Here is a 6538-nt window from a genome sequence, read left to right as displayed (position 1 = left end):
GGCAGGGGTAGAAATTAATGCAGTTGGGTTTTCACCCGTGTGTGTGTGTGTGTGTGTGTGTGTGTGTGTGTGTGTGTGTGTGTGTGTGTGTGTGTGTGTGTGTGTGTGTGTGTGTGTGTGTGTCTGCATGCGTGCGTGCGTGCGTGCGTGCGTGCGTGCATGAGCGCGTGTGTGTGTGTGTACCTGTCCATGGCTAATCTTGAAAACTACTAGGCCAATTTGTGTCACATTTCTTTTGCATCATGCCAGCAGGCCTGTGCGTGCGTGCGTGCGTGCGCATCATGCCAGCAGGCCCAGGAACTCATGTTTGTCCAGAGGGAACAGAGGGTTTGAAGTGTCCTCCCCAACGTTGTCAAGACCCACCATCCCTCCAGGCTATAGGATAGGCTACATGTATGCTCACTTTGTGTCTCTCTCCCTCTCTCCCTGTCTGTCTGTCTCTCTCCCTCTCTCTCTCCCTGTCTGTCTGTCTCCCTGTCTGGCTCTCTCTCTCCCTCTCTCCCTCCCTCCCTCTCTCTCTCTCTCCCCCCCTCTCTCTCTCTCTCTCTCTCTCTGTCTGTCTGTCTGTCTGTCTGTCTGTCTGTCTGTCTGTCTGTCTGTCTGTCTGTCTGTCTCTCTGTCTCTCTCTCCCTCCCTCCCTCTCTCTCTCTCCCCCTCTCCGTCTGTCTGTCTGTCTGTCTGTCTGTCTGTCTGTCTGTCTGTCTGTTCCACGGTCAAGGCATATGGCCGCCCATCCTAGAGCCGGGGTCTGCTTGACGTTTCTACCAGCTTTGTCATTGCCAATGTCGCAGGACGTTTTTACCCAGTGTGGGACAATGTCTGGTCTTTGCTCTATACGTAATGCATGTATGTTGTCTTGAGACAACTTGTGATTTGGATTTGGCACTATAATGAAAATTGAATTGCCCACAGATTTGTCTCCATATACAGCCTGGCATTCTGGTTGCATAATTGACATATCCTTTATCATATCCCTCCCCCCCATTGCCCCGTGCATGGTCATACACACAGCAAACAACCCCCAAACAATGTCAAGGCATGCCCCAGACAGACGGGGGGAGGCACTGTAATTCACGCTCTACTGAGCACACTTTCCTAGCCACAGTTCTAGAACATGTGTAGAATCGGTCTTAATGGGTTTATTTCTGCTTCCCCTCAGAAACAGCAGGGAAGGAGCAACGCTGGCAAGAACATGATGCAGGGCTACTTTGGAGGCGTGTGGAAACACTATTCTTAGAGAGATGTGGCTAAATATAGCTGCGCCTCGCTTGCTATTTTTTGCGCTTGACCCATGAGGCCTCCCTGGCACGTTGTAATATTTTCTTAGACCGTTACGTAATACAGAAATCCTATGGTATTTCAGATAAATGAGGTAGTAAGAAAGAGCTTCTTCCAGCTTAGGAGGCTATCTAAGGTTAAATCGTGTCTATCCCGCTCTGTGTTTGAAACTGTAATTCATGCTTTTATGACATCCCTCCTTGACTACTGTAATGCCCTGTATATTGGCGTAAACCAGGTTTCCATCTCTCGATTACAGCTAGTCCAGAACGCCGCTGCTAGGTTACTTACAGGCACACGTAAGCAAGACCACATCAGCCCTGTACTAGCCTCCCTCCACTGGCTTCCTGTGCGATACAGGATTGTATTACTCTTTGTCTTTAAGTGTCTAAATGTTTTGGCACCCATTTATTTATCTGAACTGCTGAAACCCTATATGCTCCGACACGGACGCTTAGGTCCTCTGACCAGCTTCTCCTGGTGGTGCCTAAAACCAGGCTGAAGCTCAGAGGGAACCAGGCTTTTGCAGTGGCAGCTCCCAAGCTCTGGAATGAGCTGCCTCAGCACATAAGACAAGCCCCCACCCTCCAGGTGTTTAAATCACGCCTCAAGACTTACCTTTATTCCTTGGCATTTCCAAGCACAGTATGAGATGTTTTGATGTCTAATGTGACACTGTGCATGTTGTTTGTTGTTTTTCAATGAAGTTGTGTTTTTTAATGTTTTACTGTAAAGCACTTTGGTACAACGTTGTTGTTTTTAAATGTGCTATATAAATAAAGGTGGTATGGTATGGTATGGTATGGGATGATATGGACAGTGGAGAAAGAGAGAGAGAGAGAGAGAGAGAGAGAGAGAGAGAAATGAAGGATACTTTTATACATGATGTATTCGGGTGATGTATTCCATCACCCGAGACAAAATGCAAATCCATTTAGCCTGAGAAATATTCATCGGATGAGAGACAGAAAGGCTGACATTTTTCTAAAAGGTTTTGGCTATGGGGATGTGAAGGAATTTGTGTTAAGCAGTGTATAAAAGTGTCAAATTTGCATAATGTAGCATTGAGAACTGGTCTGAATAACGTGTTCCTTCCACGCGCTACGTCCGGCCAGGGACATTCCCCCCTGTCAGGGGAAAAGAAGCAGCTTGGACTCCTCATGCATAGAAGGAGGCATGAGGTCAGTCCGCTGCCCCCCAGGTTGGCAGAGGAAGTGTAGCGCCCAGGATTACATCCTTGGCACTGGGTGAAAAAACTGGGTTGCAAAATCGTGGGATAAAAATGATAAAGAAAAAATAAAATAAAATAATAAATAATGTAACATTGAGTGGGTGGTGGAACAGCTTAAAGAGGAACTCATTGCATGGTAATTTTATTTTGTTTCCGAGCTTATTTTACGGGAATTAAGGCGGATCACCTTGAATGAATGCCTACGCAAACATAACATTGATGATGAAAGTGCTGACTTGTACTTACTTGTACCTAACTATTTCCGTAGACAACGCCCTGGTAACGTCTGTCCCAACAGCCAGGAACCTTGGTGTTGTCCTGGACAGTCAGCTCTCTTTTAAAACTCACATCACAGCTGTCACTCGATCCTGTAGGTTCACACTCTATAACATACGACGAATTAGACCGTTCCTCACCCAGGAATCAGCCCAGCTCCTAATCCAGACAACAGTCTTGTCAAAACTTGACTATTGTAATTCGCTCCTTACTGGCCTACCGGCATGTGCACTTAAGCCTCTCCAACTGATCCAAAACGCCGCAGCTCGTCTGGTCTTCAACCAGCCAAAATTCTCACATGTCTCCCCCCTGCTCCGCTCCCTGCACTGGCTCCCAGTCGCTGCCCGCACAGAATACAAAACTCTGATGCTGGCATTCAAAGCAACCAAAGGTATGGCTCCCCCATATCTTGCAAGCATGATTGAACCCTACAAACCCTCCCGCGCACTCAGATCAGCCAACGCAGGAAAGCTGGAAGTACCCTCACTAAAAACGCCGGGACAACGCTCCACACGTCCCAAACTCTTCTCCCTTCTGGCCCCAAAACTGTGGAATGCACTCCCCGTTGCAATCAGAACTGCAGCATCACTCCCAATCTTCCGCCGTAGTCTGAAGACCCACCTTTTCAGACTCCATCATGGCCCATAGCACTTATCCTACCCCCTTAGATAGCACTTTTTAGACTTAGATAGCATTTGAAACAGACTTATAGCATGTCATGTAGACAGCACAATAATTGCATTGTATGTAGTCATAGCACATCATAGTACATATGTATAGCATAGTATAGTATATATGTATATTTAATATGTATAGTGTCATTATATAGATATGTTCTAGTTACGTTCTTAGCTTACGCATGTTTCTTGATAAATGCATTTTATATATGTGATGTATTCCCATACTTTTGTTCTTGCCTAATGTAAGTCGCTCTGGATTAAGAGCGTCTGCTAAATGCCTAAATTGTAAATTGTAAATTGTACTTACTGAAATATTGTGTTATAATAATATAATAATGTTGTCCTGGGAGAGTCGACCTTTATTTCCCATAGACGAGCGTAACACAGATGATGTCACTGCAACGTGTACAACTCCACTAAGAATGCATTGAAAATATTTTATTTTATTTTATTTTATTTTATTTTAGTTTAGTTTATTTTATTTTATTTTATTTTATTTTATTTTAGTTTAGTTTAGTTTAGTTTAGTTTAGTTTAGTTTAGTTTAGTTTAGTTTAGTTTAGTTTAGTTTAGTTTAGTTTTTATATTTTTTATATATAATTTTTTTTTATATTTTATTGCTGAATTGCCATGGAATTTGTGTTTAACCTTCATGCTCCACGGAGGATAAACCCCTACAGATTGTTGCACAAAATTATATCTCAAAATCCACCAAAGCTTTTTTGTTTTCCCAGCTAAAATGCAATGCATTCTGCTAAAAATGCTTCCAAAATATTTCAACTCTGGATGTCCAAATAAAACTGCACACGCGGCTCAAAACAGACGTTCACAAAAATAAACAATTAAAAAATGTCTTAGCATAACAAGAGTTCATTCTAAGGCCAGCATAGGTCTGATACCAGGCGGCTTGAAAGGCCCATAGAAGAAGAGAAAAACGAGCACTCTCAGTCTAAATAATGCAGTTCACCGGGTGCACGGCTCACCAAGAATCACTGTAATAGAGAAATAGCCAGCAGTCCTTCTGGTACATTTATTTCATTGTGCAGCGCGGACAGACAAAACACGGACGCGTTTCAGTGTCAAGCCTTCCTCAGCGTGTAGGCTTGAGTTGAAAGGCCCAATGCTATACGCTGAGGCCATAGTTCAGAATACTGATACCGGTTAGGAGAAACATTCTCCTTGCGTACATAAAACCTTTGTAACTTGTCGTCTTGCTGTCTGGGTCGATCTGCCGCTTGCCCACATAGGAATAGCTACTTGACCTTGCTAGTTGCTGTATGAGCATGCTGCTTGCTTACCGACGGATAGCTGCTTAAGTACTACACAGAGTCTACTAAACTACTAAATAAGACAAATTATCACAGTCATTTACTTAAAAGATAACTGAAGCAAGATGAATACTATATGAATAATGAATCAATAAATCAATAACCTAAAAGGAATATATAATTGAATTTCCGTTACAATAACTTTCTTCCATTTCTATATAATCATAGGTGAGGTCATGTTTACAACTATTGACTGGACTGTCCTCTGGAATCCTCGGTAGGAATTCTTAAACAAAATGTCTCTCTTCCACCGTTGCGATATTAAATTATGGATGCCAGTGAGTGAGGGGCACGGTAGAATTCAATATTCGTCTAAATAGCATTTACGCAGATGGTTGACCAGCCCTGTCCTCACTGATTGTCCTAACGGAGTGGACAGAAGGCAGGGTCAGCTGAGCGAGGCATATCCAGGTGACCCACATGAAAGTGCCGTCCCGCTTGCTAATGCATACTGCAAGCACGCACGCACACACACACTGACACATACATACATGCAAGACAAGGAAAGTTTATTTGTACTGTATACTGTAGCACATTTTAACAACAAGGCAATGCAATGTGATTTACATAAAACTACATAAAAAAGTTAAACAAAACACTTTATTCAGGACACAGAGCAACAAACACTATAAAAGGACATTTGAATACCATGCAAACTAAAGGAGTTAAAAAAAGAAATAAATGAGTAAAATTGCAGCACGGAAGAATAAAGAATCAACTCAATAAAACGCAGCGGCAAACAGAAAGGTTTTTAGATGCATGTGCTGTATATGCAGTGGCGGCCTTAGATATGTTTCAATCGTTTCAATTGAAACAGGCCTCGAGCCTCTAGGGGCCTCCAAAAAAAAGTAGAAAATAGTAGTAGTAGTAGTAGTAGTAGTAGTAGTAGTAGTAATATTGCATTGCATCGCAGCCTTCCAATCAGCCTTGTCAATTGTTCGGCTTCATCCTGTACGTCCACTTACCACTAGTTGGCAGCAGCTAATAATCACTGCTGGTACTTGACCTGTCATGTCACGTTGACCTAGCCTGATTATCAGACTGTAGCTTTCTTGAAGAGACTCAGTCCACTCAGAGAGATAAATAAGCCCAGACCCCTTGGGTCTGAGCTTATTATCCCGCCCTCAATGTCTTCACATATTGTACAGTTAAATTATAATAATAATAATAATAATAATTACAATAATAATTGTAGAGTTAACACCTAGTCCGCCAGCATTTATTAAAGACCCAGTGAAATTAAAAATATATTTTTCACACTTTTAGACCATATCAGTGGTCATAACTCATCATATGGGCATACATAACAATGGATGCCAAATAAATTGGGACATTTAAATTTTTGTGTATTTTTATATCAAAAGTCCATACAAATCTAATTTTAATTACTTCCTCTGAACTAAAACGTGCTGTGTGATGACGTGTCGAGGTCACATGCATATTAATGAATCTTGATTTCATTCACCTGTTTGATTCCCATTGCTGCATCGTCCTCCAAACACAGGTGGTTTTGATTACAGAAATATTCCGTTTTTAATCTCATTCAAGATGACATCCAGACAGTGTATTACTCTTTTTAAACGTAATCATCACGCTAAAATATGTATCTGAAAACATTATGACAAAAAAAAACTTGCAGGGGGTGAAGTTCATGAGGTACAGCACTGAAGCCACAGAGAGTCATCAGTCATATATTGTCTAATTGATAATGTATGTGACGGCCCGGCCCCGCCTGGGCCTTTTGTC

Source organism: Electrona antarctica (genome assembly GCF_951216825.1).
Source record: "Electrona antarctica genome assembly, chromosome: 5".
Classification (NCBI taxonomy): Eukaryota; Metazoa; Chordata; class Actinopteri; order Myctophiformes; family Myctophidae; genus Electrona; species Electrona antarctica.
Note: the sequence above shows the minus strand (reverse complement) of the source record.